Genomic DNA, 16,419 nt, shown 5'->3' with positions numbered 1-16,419 from the left:
GGCTGGAACTACATTACCCAACAGCCATTGTGAGCAGTGGTGGACAGTAACGGAGTAAATTTACTTGAGTACTGTACTTAAGTACAGTCTCTGAGGATTTGTACTTTACCCGAGTATTAGATTTCTTTGATACTTATTACTCTTACTCGAATACATTTCCAAGACAAATATTTTTACTCTTACTCGAGTAAATTTCTAGGAAGGCTGAAAAGTACTCATTACTTTAAGGTCGGCTGTGTTTTTTTTTCTAAAATACTGTTGGACACAAGCTGTGTTTATCAAAGAGGGAAACCTATCACAGTACACATTCTCCACTGGGATCTACATAAAAGCGGAAATATGTCATCCCCTACTCATATAAGGATAACACCAAAGTAACCACACTCTTTTGAATCCCAACAACTCAAAACAAGACCGCGGCAATGGCGGCAGCGGGAGAAGAAAGAGATGAATCCACTGGCTACGAGTCTCAGTCTTATGATCCTGTTATGATCTTGTTTATTTTATTTGTTTTTATAGGTGTTTCTGCAGGCTTTGTATAACATTGTGGTTCTACACGCAAGCACATTAGTGCAGGTGGTTTCAAAGAGTTAATTCTCTGAAACAAGAGTTACAAGGTCCTATAAATTGAAAAAATTACAGTAATTCATTGATGTGAAAAATAAGAAATTTACTCTTACTCTTACTTTTACTTTAAGTAAATTTAAAAGCATGTACCCTTGGATACTTAAGAACCTTTAAAAGCAAGTACTTTTTTACTTTTACTCAAGTAACATGTGGACTGAGCTACTTTTACTTGTAACAGAGTAAATTTTGACCAGTAGTATTTTTACTCTTACTCAAGTACTGGGGTTGAGTACTCTGTCCATCTCTGATTGCGAGCGACGTAGCGACGTAACAACTAACCGCTAACATGCATGTCCTCCTCAGACTGTCCGATGACCTATTTTTGTTATGAAATTGTAGGTTATGAGAAGTAAATGCAATCAGTGCCGAGACTGACGAGTGTGCGCTGGAGATGACATTTTCCAGCAGCCCTCTTACCATTTCTTGAATGTCTTGTTAATGCATTTGTCTGCATATGCATTGACCTCTGTGAAAAAGGAGTGGTAAATTGACCAGCTGGTGGTTGTATATTAGCTTAAGTTTATAGCCTATCAATCAAGATCAGTTTAAGGCTATTTGAATTGAATTTATTTAATTCATAACACACATGCTTGTTTAGTTCACTGACCTGGGTGGGCTCCAAATAAAATGTCGCTTAGGGCCCCAATTTGGCCAGGGGTGGCCCTGGGAAGCGGCATATGAGGGCATAACCTGATGTGTTCAGAAGAATAAAGGCGGTGAACGTATGATTGTATGCTGTCTGAATCTGCTAATGTTCATCTAATCTACAGTTCAAACCGCCATGCTCAGCAACCTTTGACCAAATGAGTCATTTACTTACAGACCTGAGTTAACTTTCTCATTTCATTTTATTCTTATTATTACTTGCTAAACCATTATTTTACTTACTGTGTAAAGTTCAAACTATTTCATTATTTGTGATGTTTGCATTGTCAAGTAGTGGACAACAAACTAGTCAAATTAAATGAATATAGGATTTCTTTCATTTATAATAATTGTCATAGGAATGTGTTCAACTTGGTTTGTGTGTTATCAGTCTTATGGGGCTTATTATAGGATTATGAGACTTTTCCTATAGTTTGTATAAGGATTTGTGGGGAATTGACTGTAGGCCTGCCCTGTAGTGACTTTAAACTCCCGCCGCATGCTTATCGTGATGAAGCCACAAATGCACTGTTCATAAGCGTCAACTTCCGAGGTCCAAAGTCGGAAGTAAAGTCGGAAGACTTGAGAGCAACATGTTTGGACGATTTATTTCTGGTTGACCGCAGAAAAAAGCCATCCAAAATCACCAAAGCAGCTATATAAACCATCTAAACTTGTGTAAGAGACTAACCACACTTTATTTTGGATTTTCGTTTGCATCTCAGAAGAGTGCGATTTTTCCGGTGACACTTAAAGCGGCGCAGCGTTACTCCGCCTCCTCCTCCGTCACAACCCGGCGGGAAGTAAGTTGCAGGCGCTTCAGTAAAACAGGGCGGCTGTTTTGTTTATTTTTTGTGTGTTTATTTGTGGTCGACTGAGGACACATGCCACCCAGAACTATCAAAGCAGCCATCCAAGACGCGCTGGAGGATCTGACGGAGAAAAAGTTCAAGAAATTTTGCGCGGCGCTGCTGGACCGGAGGGGAGAACCGCGCGTCAAGAGGAGCTCCGTGGAGGGACAGGACTACATCACCATCGCACAGGTCCTGGTGTCCACCTTCACAGAGTCGGGAGCGCTGCGGATAACTCTGGAGCTGCTGAGGGAGATCGACTGCAGCGAAGAGGCGCAGAGACTCGGTGAGTTACCGCATGAACCGAAGCGAATATCAATCATATCGATATCACAATCAATATTTGCGCACGTAACGGAGATGATTGGGTTGTGAAAACTGGGGTATAGCCAATACAAAGGGGGGTAAAGGCTCTTTTTACTGCTTAACATACACACAGGATGTTCTTTGCTTTAACTTTTGAATGAAAGGCAACCTGCTGATCCTGAGGTATTAATGACACATTTGTTAGCAAGTGAACAACAGCAACAGTAAAATATCACAAAGCTCTTAACATTTATGCTAAATAGAAGACACCCTGAGCAATAAATCTGTAAGCAAATTCTCTCTTTTTTTTTTTTTTTTTTTTTTTTGCAGAGACCGACTCAAGGGCAGTATCCTCAGCGTCTGCTCGCAGTGAGTGCTTTCCTGCTTTCTTAGTAGTTAGTGAACCTTTATTTCGACAGGATAGACATATTATGAGAAAGCCCCTTTCTTACAAATATGTGTATTAATAGCAGGAAATGTGACTGATAGATAAATACACAGACACAACAGAGAGAAACTGTTACATAGACTACCTCAATAGTAGTATACCTTAATATCAATAGTAATATAATATAGCACTACTGATACTAATAGTAACAACATTGGATTAGGAATACTACATGTAATGATTAGAGATAGTAACTGTGATAAATTACTCACAGATTCATCATAGATGTGAGACTAGTGCAGTGTGGTATCCTTGTACTTACCACCGTTTTGTCAGCCATGTTTCCTGTATGGGGACACATAAGCAAGTATAGAGTCTAAGAACTGTTGGCTTATCCATTTATGATGGAGTTTTAATTTTCCTCTGTTGTCTTGCAGCCTAGGGACCCTCGGCCGGAGCATCTGCCGGACGGACCATGTCAGGAGGTAAGTCAAGAGCATGCCTGGTGTGCAGTCCTTGCTCTATCAGGGGCTTCAAATTATCTGCAGAAAGTAAAAGGTAAACTGAGAATCTGACTGCACTAGAGCTAACTAACACTGGCTTATTTTCTCATTGATCACAACTGAATAAGCGTAATAGTGACCAGTGTAACTATTGGCACAGGGTTTCGCATCTAAACTACATGGTGAATATTTCCACAACTGACTTCATTCCAATATTGTCAGATGTATATCTGAAGAGTTTGTTTGGGGGGGGGGGGGGGGGGGCTTGTTCTTTCACAGTGAATGTTGGCATCAAATACATTTATGTGTCACTCTGGCTGTTGCATGACTGTCACTCAACGTAAACCCTTTGCTTTGAAAATCCGAAGGTTGAATTTCATTGAGTAAAAGTAAAGTAAAATTGATGGTTGTACTGTAATTACATGGATTCAAATGAATCACCTATTGGTTATTTTCTATTCCCTTTTTCCTCAGACAGGCACTTTGTGGATACGCACCGCACTGCGCTGATCCAGAGAGTGAGCACGGTTCCACCTCTCCTGGACGAGCTGCTCGACAGGGGGATTATCAAACAAGAGGGTTACAACACCATCATGGCTCAAGCTACCAGCCAGGCAAGGATGAGGGAGCTCTACACGGGGCCCTTGAATGCCTGTGGCTCCAGCGGCAAAGATATTTTCTACAAAATTCTTGAGAAATTGGAGCCATACCTCATTTCAGACCTCAGGAATAATTAATAATGAGATTAAAAACACATACCAGCGTTTTTCTAAGTAATTGTATATGCCTTAGGAAACATTCATGCTGAACCCCCTTTTCCATTCAGTATACTTTAATATACTGTAATTTTTCCATCAGGTTGAAAAGAAGAAGCGTAGCCTGTTTATATGTTTATTAGAGAATCATGTCAGAAATTATTCACACCATCGGAAAAATTCATTCTGAACCTGTTAGTCATTCAGTATATTTTAGCATACTATCATGTTTTCATTTGAAATTATTCACAAAGGGTGCAGTGGAACTTTTCGTCCAAGGAATGACTATCATGCATGTCCGTTATTTAACCTTCATGAATTTGCACAGATGGGCTATTGCAAAAAATGTGGTTTTAACTTTTGTATTATGCCAATAAACGAAAGTATTTTACCTTTACCATTTTCTGCCTCTTTGATGATTTTAGCAACTATCCACCCACCAATTGTTCTCATTAGTCACTGGTTCTTTGGTTATTACACAGCTGTGTTGAATACTCTCTGATTGGTCAATTAAAACATTCTGCAGTTTGTTATTGCACACACTCACACATGCGCACTTGATTCAGCACAGTAGTGCTTGATTCTGTCCTAACCTTAACATTAACATTAACCTTCACCTGAAGGATGATAATGCATAGTGCATCTTACATGCAGTTTGTCGCATGTGGTAAAATAATTTTTTATTGTTGCTATGTCAACACACTCATTTCTCATAATGACACCTTCCTAAAGTAATCGCCTAAATCATTTTTTCAGGAGACAAAAAACTTCACCAAAAATTAACTGATATTTATTAATAATTTCAGTCAAAAAAGGTTATAAAAAGATTACTGCTGACATACTAAAAACAATGTCAGTCAATTATGTAACATTCATTCATTCATCTTCTAAACCGCTTATCCTCACTAGGAATAAATGGGCAAATTTCTGAACATGCCTTTGTTGACTTAGGCAATTATAAAATGTTATATGCCAATGTTATACTAAACCTCATCATTTACCAATTGGGGATGGGCCCTGGATCATTAAAATAACTTCACTTGCAGAGAAAAGTTTCTTTCTTCTTGATACCGCTGCCATCTTGAAACGCCTAAAATAGCCTAAATAATGTAAAATTGCCTAATTGACATTTTCCTTTGACATATGCAAAATAAAACTGCCTAAGTCACCGTTTTGACATGATTCAGGGGTAGAATGGCATGATCTGTTCAACTGAGGATACTGGCAATTTTACCAGGGGTGGCCAGCATCAAGAGGAGATGATTTAGGCCAAAAACTAATTTTTGACAAAAAATGACTTAGGCGATTATTTTAGGAAGGTGTTGATATTCCAAATGATCTCATTCTCAGGTCATGATTTTCACCGGTGGGACCTGAAGAGAAAGTCTCACTACCTCTCCTTCAAGCAGAGAGGAGGAACCATTCAGTGAAATCATGTGGTGTAGTTTTTGGTTTCAATGAAAATAAGCAGCCTCTTGGCCTTCCATGGCACATAGTTCGACACCCCTGATCCAGACTGTCACCATGTAGGTTACCAGGAACGAGTTCTGTTGTTGACTGGTGACGTGGTGACAAAAAATAAATAAATAAAATAAAATAAAATAAAAATAAAGATTACAGCCATTAACCTCTGTCCATTACTGAGCTCCAACACAGCAGAAAAAAAGTGGAGCAAAATCCTCCTATCCAGGCAACAGTAGTGAGTGACCTGGTTGACGTGCCATAGCGGAGGCTAACAGAAACCTTAAAATGTAAACAGGATATAACCCCCCCCTCCCCTCCCGGGTGGCTTGATAGCTTTGATATGCCATTGCAATTTCTTGTGCAGATGTTTTTATGGCTGCGACACTACAAGCCATAGAGGCCATAGAGAGTATCACATTTTTAGGGCTTGGCAAAACTATACAACAAGTAATTACTTGCCTCAAAGAAAATGACTTAATGAGCTGTTACTATTACATGGATGACAGATGTCACACAGCACAATTATGCATATGTAAAATTGATGTATAACATTTTGGCAGTGAAACCCCTCATATTGTCATTTTCAAAAGCAGTTTAGCCTGATAAAAGCTTATCATTTCCCTCATTTTTTTTAAGGCACTGCCTCGTTATGATTTAAAGTTGCCAAGAAGGCATTTTTGAACTGTAATCCCAGCAGTTACCCCCTGCTTTGTTCTTCCCGGCGCTGCAGCATCACACATGGAGGCAAAGAAACAAAGACAGGATGATGAAGATGTAGGTCTATCATAATCATGAATCATAAATTTAAATGCAATATAAAACATCTGATATGGTCTGAATTAGTTGCCAGATTTTGTGTGTACAGTGTTATCAATGACAGATTATAGTTTCGGTGTAAGATGATTATAAGGTTCTTGTAAGCTGCATGCAAAATCTTAGATCAAAATCATAGATTTTGTTGGTTTAATTTAGATGGATGCACACTGTATCTACCTAATACTTCCTTTGAAGGCATATTTATTTTTGGAGGTTCACACAATGTATCTGTTGTTAAAGGATTCCTCTGGTTGATTTGGGTGGCATGTTGTGGTCTTGCAGGAAATTGACAAAGCCGTGAAGGAGTTCTCGCAGCTCCCAGGGCTCTCCCAGACAGACAGCGTCTTTGTGGTCATCATGTCTCATGGGAACTTGGGAGTCATCCACAGCGTCCACTGGATGAAGAATAAGCCAGATGAGTTCTGCATCGAGAATATCTACAAACACCTGAACTCCGAGAACTGTCCGGCGCTGGTGAACAAACCCAAAGTCGTCATCATCCAGGCCTGCAGAGGAAGTAATCCCCTCACCTTTATTATACAAACACCAAAACAGCTCTGACCCCGAGTCAACCTAACTGACTGGTCCTAAGTCCCGCCCCCCCCTTACTGATGCTGTTGCTAGGTCGCACAAGGTTTATGTGGTCAGCCACCAAGAAAATTAATTTAGTGACAGACTAGGCTCACTCACTGTGTTTGTTCCTGCTGTTGTAAACAAACATACACGCTCAGGCTGGGACGATATACTTATCTCCGGATTCGATGCTCGGATGCCGTTTCGCTATGAACTGCGATTCACTAGTATCATGATTCAATATGACGATTTATTACAATTTTGGTTTCTTGAATTATCCTCTAGTTTGTGGATGTAAAGTTCATTTTACACAGTGATGTCAGGTTTCAAAACATGCTGTCACTATAATGAAGTGGGGATTAACAGCATCACACATGAATCACATGTGGCTCACTGAACTCACAAGAGTGTCAGCTTTCCAGTCAAACCCAATTTATACATTTGCAAGACTGTTAAGGCCCCCCCCCCCCCCCCCCCCCCCTTTTTTTTTTTTTTTTCAGAAATACACCATTTTACAATACAGAAAAATCACGTTTCTACTGTATGGTTTGTGCCCCAAACTGTTTGGAACAAAGAAGCCATTTTCATTCAGATATCTTGAGGTCAGGGGTCAAGCTTAACACACATGTCATATATGTATATTTTGAGCATCCTCTGCTAAATCTAAGCATTTATGAATTGACGCCTATTTATTATTACTATTTATTATTATTGCATTCTTGAAATCTATTATAGAGTTATTATACATTTTATTTTAACCTACAGGGTTGTTAGGGTTTTCCACTATAGTCTTTATAATGCTTAGTAACGATTTATGTGTTTAACCCTCTATGGTACGCATTATGATGCCAGTGAGGAAAAAAATGTTTGGAGTGTTTTTATGTCTCAAAATAGACTAAATAAACATAATTTGAAGAAAATTTATTTATTTATTTATTTTTGGAAGTTTTTGGGGTTCGTTGCCTGAAAGCTGCATTGTACCATAATGGTACGTCAGTACAAAAGAACATTTTTCTTCCAGTTTGAACATTATTTATTTCATAAACAAATGCAAAAATATTCAATAACATTCAGGAGTCACAAGTCATGAAATTTTACATTTGAAACCATTACAAAATGAACCCTTATGGGGGTTCTTGGCGAAATGTTGCCTGTAGGCAACTTTGTACCATTTAGGAACAACCCATTAAAATGAACGTGTAGTGTAACTAAGTCTAACTAACTTTAAACTACTCATCTCATAACCATTTAATAAACAAGAAACAAGTGTCAAATTCCAGTGTTTGATCATCACTGCTTCATTTCAGTGCATGTTTTCTGTCAGTCCCCTGTGTATTTCCTGACATATGGTGCCATCAATTGTGGTGATGCTGCTCAGTGGTTATGGAACTCCATGAAGTAGTTTTTTTTAGGGGTGAAGCACGGGTAGGTGGCACATTTTGTGCACTGCACTTTCACTATACCCTTACATCCAGGGTATTTGCATCTGCTCTTCTTCTCCATCCAAGCAGGCCAATGGTCAGTGTTGTCCTGACGCGCACAGTCAGTCCAAGGTCATCACCACTGTCATCTGCTGGGAGTTTAATTTCTACCCTCTTTCTTAAAGGGGCATAGAATGAGGCTGAATTCATCCTGTCAATGGAGGAAAAATGTGTGGAAATTATAAGAAAATAGAAAAAGCAACATTTACTAGTAGTCTATATATTAATATAATAGAACCATAATAACCATAACATACTATAATATAAAGGTCAAAATAGAGTAGTGATAAATGGTATGCTTTTAAACCTGATTAAACACACACACTACCATGATCTCAGAATCAGATCAAAATCAGAATCAGAATCAGAATGCCCTTTATTGTCATTTTACAATAGTAGAATGAAATTGCAGCAACTCCAATTTCAGTGCAGGACAATATAACACAACAATACAAAATATAAAATATATAAAAAAATATACAAGGTACCAGATTCACAGAATCATAACAGTATAAAAGTAAAAAAAAAAAAAAAAAAAAATAGAATAGAGTGCGTAGTAGTGAGGAGGAATGTACAGTGTAATGTATTGCACACAGGATGTATCTCATGCTGCTGCTGTGATTCCATAACGGTACAGTGTTGCCTGAAGGCAACATGTGCAATTTTCCATAATGGTACGTTGTTGCCTCAGGGCAACAGCTACATTTAAACAAGTTTCTACTATTTAATTAGCAAATAACTTGCATGAAACTATCAAAACATAAAGTTTACTCACCTATTTTTTTGAAAATATTTTTTCCAGGCAAAAAAGGGCCAGGAAATCACGTTTCGAACATCTTTTGATGCAGCAAGATAGCAGAGCTGGTTCCTGAGAAAAAGCCCGCCAAAAAGGTTTTCAAAATGGCTTCCTGGACATCATGTGACAGTATTAAAGTATTGTAATTGGTTCCTCGTGCTTTTCCCTCTTTTTTAAAGTATTGCATCATTTAAAGGGGTGCACTGTAGATATTTGACAGGTCAAAAATGGGTTCGCTGCCTGAGGGCAACATCATACCATAGAGCAGGGGTGGGCAATCATGTGCCATGGAGGGCCGAGAGGCTGCAGGTTTTCTTTCCAACCAAAAACCACACCAGCTGATTTCACTGATTAGTCCCTGCCCTCTGCTTGAAGGTGAGGTAATCAGTGAAATCACCTGGCGGAGTTTTTGGTTGGAAAGAAAACCTGCAGCCACTCGGCCCTCCATGGCACATGATTGCCCACCCCTGCCATAGAGGGTTAATTAAATTTCATTTTTTTTTCTTTTTTTTTTTTTTTTTTACTGAACAAGACAACTGGCCTGACCAGGTATATTACAGGAGTCTTCTCATATGGTTTGAATTAATTTCCCTTTAGTGACATTGCAAGCTTAGCAACACGATGTAGGCGGTGCCTTTTCTTCCCCGGGCGCGAAGGAAGGAAATTGCAGCTTTTTTTCCACGGTGAAGTGGCTCTGAGGTCAAGACGACGGTTCACCTCCAAGAGACTGAGGAGAAATACCACCCAAAACCATCAAAGCGGCGATTAAAGACTCGCTGGAGGATCTTACGGAGAAGAAGTTGAACAAGTTCCGCGCCGCGCTGCTGGACCGGAGGGGGAGCCGCGCCTCAAGACTTATGCCGTGGAGGGAAAAGACTTTCTGGGCATCACAGACGCTCTAGTGTCCACATTCACGGAGTCCGGAGCGCTGCAGGTCACCGCGGAGCTGCTGACGGAGATCGGCTGCAACGAGGAGGCGCAGAAACTCGGTGAGTTTACCCAGCATGAGCGGAAACAGTCATATCAATGTCAAAAAGAAAGTATCTAATATCATCTGCATTCTGGTGGTTGCGGTGAGTGTTTTCCTGTTTAAGACTTAGACTCGCACAGGAAACATACCCAGGCCAAGCCCTATTTTTCATATGTGCCTTGTTTGCAAGAAAATAATAATTAGAAAAAAATATTTAAGGGGCATGTGGACAAATAGACAAACTTGAACTTAGACGCACATGACAACCTGTCCCATATTCATTTAAATAATAATCATGATATGAAGAATATTAAACCAGCTCTACAATAAAGCAGCAATACAGAGAGTCAGAGAATTATTCATTAATCTTTAATTTTTTCCTTTACCATTTAACTTGTTGTCTGTAAGCCCCAGGACCCTCAGCTAAGCAGAAAATAAGCAGGACTGGCTTATTTTTGCAGTTACTACGCTACACGTTTTTTCTTTTGAATGAGCTTAACGCACTCAAGAGTTCTGAAATGTATCATGATCAGTATAAGTTATGGTAAAAGTACCACATTTTTAGGGCTTTACAAAACTGGCCTTTTTTAAAGAGTCCTCTAGTGTGCATCTGTATGTATGATATACAACAAGCAATTGCTTGCATGAAAGAAAATAACGTAATGAGCTGTTAATGTTACATGGATGACAGATACAGCACAATTATGCATATGTAACACTGATGTATAACATTTTGGCAGTGAAACCCCTCATATTGTCATTTTCAAAAGCAATTTAGCCTGATAAAAGCTTATCATTTCCCTCATTTGTTTTTTCTAAAGCGCTGCCTCGTTATGATTTAAAGTTGACAAGAAGGCGTTTTTGAGCTGTAATCCCAGCAGTGACCCCCTGCTTTGTTCTTCCAGGCACAACAGCATCGACCATGGAGGCAAAGAAACAAAGACAGGATGAGGAAGATGTAAGTCTATCATAATCATGAATCATAAATTTAAATGTAATATAAAACATCTGATATGGTCTGAATTAGTTGCCAGATTTTGTGTATACAGTCTTATCAATGTTATATATTGTCGTTTCACTATAAGGTTCTATTGTAAGCTGCATGCAAAATCTTCAAATCATAGAATTAGTTAAATTGTAATGTCACTGATGGATGCACACTGCATGTACTTGATGCTTCCTTTGAAGGCATATTTATGTTGTGGAAAAGGAAAAGTGTGACATTTTAATTTTTGCAGTTTCACACAATGTATTTTCTGTCATTACAAGCAGACATTACAAAATTGATCTATTCAAGATGTTGTTTCTAACCATGTCATAAACAGTGCACATCAACACTGCTGCCTTTTAAATAATTTGTTCTGGTAGGTTTACCCCGTGGATGAGAAGTCCTTTGAGAGTCGGCTGGCTTTGCTCATCGTCAATCGGGATTTTGACGATCCGGAGAGGACAAGACTTGAAGCTGAGAAAGATGAGCAGAATATGGAGCGTCTTCTCAAGGAACTGGGTTACAAAGTATCTAAACACACCAACCTCTGTGGACAGGTAATATTTAACAAAGGGGTGAAAAAAATCTGTCGTTAAAGGATTCCTCTGGCTGATTTGGGTGGTATGTTGTGGTCTTGCAGGAAATTGACAACGCCGTGAAGGAGTTCTCACAGCTCCCAGGGCTCTCCCAGACAGACAGTGTCTTTGTGGTCATCATGTCTCATGGGAACTTGGGAGTCATCCACGGCGTCCACTGGTTGAAGAATAATCATGATGAGTTCTGCATCAAGAATATCTACCAACGCCTGAACGCCGAGAACTGTCCGGCGCTGGTGGACAAACCCAAAGTCATCATCATCCAGGCCAGGCCATCCAGTAATCCCCTCACCTTTATTATACAAACACCAAAACAGCTCTGACCCCGAGTCAACCTAACTGACTGGTCCTAAGTCCCGCCCCCCAATCGGACAGTTGTTAGAAGATGCTTCCCCAGCTATCACTTTAATATCCAAATCTGTCATAATCTATGAGCTGTGCAATATGCTTGTGTAAAAAAAACATTCTGTATTTTGTGTAGCTGAAGTATGCTTTGTTGGATTTGAGCGAGTGAAATTTTCATGCACTGTATTCAAGGTATGTTATGTATTTTTCAGACGAAGATGGATCTGTGTTTATTAGCGATGGGGACAGTGCCATCATGGCCTCGGATTGTGAGCCGCAGCCCAGCCAGGCAGACGACATGGTGGAGGACGGCTTCAGACACAAAGAAAAAGACTTCATCTCCCTGCTGTCCTGCACCCCTGGTCAGTTCATAGGGGAGAGGAGAGGGGAAAAAAAAGGATTTCACTCATCAACTATTCATAAACAGTACTGAGAGGGGCTGATATCCCTCAAATGTCAATTAATTTAGTTTCAATGTCTGTGTTTAATCCTGCAGATACTAAGTCATACAGACACCCACAATTTGGGTCTCTTCTCATCGAGTGCATTGCTGAAGAATTCAAAAAATTTTGGCGCGAGGATCACATCGAGGAGCTGTTCAGGAAGGTAAGTTTTGCAATTTTATAAGAAGAAGTGGAACTTTGACTTAACACTGAACTGTCATCACTGGAATCCAACAGGTAACATCAGCAACAACTGTGCAATTATAGGAACAGCAGGATTATACGAATGACTCAGTAATGCTGGATGATTTATCTGATGTCTCTTGGCCTAACTGGCTTACTTTCATCCACACAGGTCATGAAGCGCTTTGAGAAATTTCCCTGTGACGACAAAAAAAGACAGATGCCAAAGAAAGACCGATGCACCTTAACAAATCGGTTCTACCTCTTCCCAAGAGGTGTGTGTGTTACCAAGTATGTGTGAGTGTGTGTGTGTGTGTTCCCCCTACCAGCGTTCACACCTGTGTGCATGAATGGCAAACTGCTGAGCCTGAGGTGTTAATGACACATTTGTTAGCAAGTGAACAACAAAGACAGTAAAATACCACAAAGCTCTTCACAGCTATGCTAAACAGAAGACACCCTGAGCAATTAATCTGTAAGCAAATTCTCTTTCTTTTTGCAGAGCGCGACTCAAAAGCAGTATCCTCGGCGTCTGCTGACAGTGAGTGCTTTCCTGCTTTCTTAGTAGTCAGTGAACCTTTATTTCCACAGGATCGACATATTATGAGAAAGCCCTTTTCTTACAAATGTGTGTATTTATAGCAGGAAATGTGAATAATAGATAAACACACAGACACAGCAGAGAGAAACTGTAACCTTATATCAATAGTAAAAATAATAGCACTACAGATACTAATAGTAACATTAGATTAGGAATACTACATGTAATGAAAGGAGATAGTGGCTGTGAGAAATAGGATCACTAAGTAATAAACAAATCTTCATTTAAACTGTTGAATTGAAATATGTGAAACGAGCTTCAACTTGTCCTGGAGTTTCATCCTGAACCACCTGAGGGCATTTTTGTCTAACATCATGAATACCCACTGCAGGCGGCTGTAGGAACTGCAGTGTTGTTCAGTTTCACATTAAACTATTTATATCAACCTGTGTTGCCTATAGTTGGACACACAGATTCATCATAGATGTGAGACTAGTGCAGTGTGGTATCCTTGTACTTACCACCGTTTTGTTAGCCATGTTTCCTGTATGGGGACACATAAGCAAGTACAGAGTCTAAGAACTGTTGGCTTATCCATTTATGATGGAGTTTTAATTTTCCTCTGTTGTCTTGCAGCCCAGGGACCCTCAGCCGGAGCATCTGCCGTACGGACCATGTCAGGAGGTAAGTGAAGGGCATGCCTTGTGTGCAGTCCTCGCTCTATCAGGGGCTTAAAATTATCTGCAGAAAGTAAAAGGTAAACTGAGAATCTGGCTGCACTAGAGCTAACTACTGGCTTATTTTCACATTGATCACAACTGTGGTGGTGGGGGAGAGATGGGGGTTACTAGGGGATGATGCTTGTTCTTTCAGAGTGAATGTTGGCATCAAATACATTTATGTGTCACTCTTGCTGTTGCGTGACTGTCACTCAACGTAAACCCTTTGCTTAGAAAATCAGAAGATTGACTTACATTTGACATTATTACATTAATGTCAAATGAATCACCTATTGGTTATTTTTCATTCTCTTTTTCCTCAGACAGGCACTTTGTGGATAGGCACCGCACTGCGCTGATCCAGAGAGTGAACACGGTTCCATCTCTCCTGGACGAGCTGCTCGACAGCGGGGTCATCAACCAGGAGAGCTACAACACCATCATGGCTCAAGCTACCAGCCAGGCAAGGATGAGGGAGCTCTACAGTGGGCCCCTGAATGCCTCTGGCACCAGGGGCAGAGATATTTTCTACGAAATTCTTGAGGAATTGGAGCCATACCTCATTTCAGACCTCAGGAATAATTATCAATGAGCTTAAAAACACAGACCAGCATTTTTCTAAGTAATTGTATATGCCATAGGAAACATTCATGCTGAACCCCCTTTTCCATTCAGTATACTTTAATATACTGTAATTTTTCCATCAGGCTGAAAAGAAGAAGCGTAGCCTGTTTATATGTTTATTAGAGAATCATGTCAGAAATTATTCACACCATCGGAAAAATTCATTCTGAACCCTCCTTTTCATTCAGTATATTTTATACTATCATGTTTTCATCAGAAATTACTCACAAAGGGTGCAGTGGAACCTCCTACAAGGAATGACTATCATGCATGTCCGTTATTTAACCCTCATGAATTTGCACAGATGGGCTGTTGCAAATTAAAAAATGTGGTTTTAACTTTTGGATTATGCCAGTAAACCAAATTATTTTACCTTTACCATTTTCTGCTTCTTTGTGATGATTTTAGCAACTATCCACCCACCAATTGTTGTTGTTAGTCACTGGTTCTTTGTTTATTACACAGCTGTGTTGAATACTCTCTGATTGGTCAATTAAAACATTCTGCAGTTTGTTATTGCACACACTCACACATGCGCACTTGATTCAGCAAGGTAGTGCTTGATTCTGCCCTAACCTTAACATTAACATTAACCTTCACCTCAAGGATCATGATGCACAGTGCAGCTTACATGCAGTTTGTTGCATGTGGTAAAATAATTTTTTATTGTTGCTATGTCAACACACTCATTTCTCGTAATGACACCTTCCTAAAGTAATTGCCTAAAGCATTTTTTCAGGAGACACAAAAAACTTCACCAAAAATTAACTATGATATTTATTGATAATTTCACTCAAAAAGGTTATAAAAAAGATGACTGCTGACATACTAAAATCAATGTCAGTCAATTATGTAACATAACAAATAAATGACGGGCAAATTTCTGAACATGCCTTTGTTGACTTAGGCAATTGTAAAATGTTTTTTGCCAATGTTATACTAAACCTCATCACTTACCAATTGGGGATGGGCCCTGGATCATTGAAATAACTTCACTTGCAGAGAAAAGTTTCTTTCTTCTTGATACCGCTGCCATCTTCATTCATTCATTCATTCATCTTCTAAACCGCTTATCCTCACTAGGGTCGCGGGGGGATGCTGGAGCCTATCCCAGCGCACATAGGGCGAAGGCAAGGAAACACCCTGGACAGGTCGCCAGTCCATCGCAGGGCCCGCTGCCATCTTGAAACGCCTAAAATAGCCTAAATAACGTAAAATTGCCTAAGTCACATTTTCCTTTGACATATGCAAAATAAAACTGCCTAAGTCACCGTTTTGACATGATTCAGGGGTAGAATGGCATGATCTGTTCAACTGAGGATGCTGGCAATTTTACCAGAGTTGGCCAGCATCAAGAGGAGATGATTTAGGCAAAAAACTCATTTTTGTCAAAAAATGACTTCCAAATGATCTCATTCTCAGGTCATGATTTTCACTGGTGGGACTTGAAGAGAAAGTCTCACTACCTCTCCTTCAAGCAGAGAGGAGGAACCATTCAGTGAAATCATGTGGTGTAGTTTTTGGTTTCAATGAAAATAAGCAGCCTCTTGGCCTTCCATGGCACACAGTTCAACACCCCTGATCCAGACTGTCACCATGTAGGCTACCAGGAACGAGTTCTGTTGCTGACTGGTGACGTGGTGACAAAAAAAAATAAATAAATAAATAAAAATAAAGATTACAGCCATTAACCTCTGTTCATTACTGAGCTCCAACACAGCAGAAAAAAAGTGGAGCAAAATCCTCCTATCCAGGCAACAGTAGTGAGTGACCTGGTTGACGTGCCATAGCGGAGGCTAACAGAA

The 16,419-nt window shown here is 39.8% G+C and overlaps 1 pseudogene; it reads left to right on the top strand.

The window, feature by feature from the left end:
* Nucleotides 1-2,074: 2,074 nt before the first annotated feature.
* LOC115373692 (uncharacterized) lies at nt 2,075-14,971 on the top strand (annotated as a pseudogene).
* Nucleotides 14,972-16,419: the final 1,448 nt, after the last annotated feature.

The sequence above is a fragment of the Myripristis murdjan genome, chromosome 16 (assembly GCF_902150065.1).
Source record: "Myripristis murdjan chromosome 16, fMyrMur1.1, whole genome shotgun sequence".
Lineage (NCBI taxonomy): Eukaryota > Metazoa > Chordata > Actinopteri > Holocentriformes > Holocentridae > Myripristis > Myripristis murdjan.
Note: the sequence above shows the minus strand (reverse complement) of the source record. Positions and strands in the feature narration are given on the sequence as shown.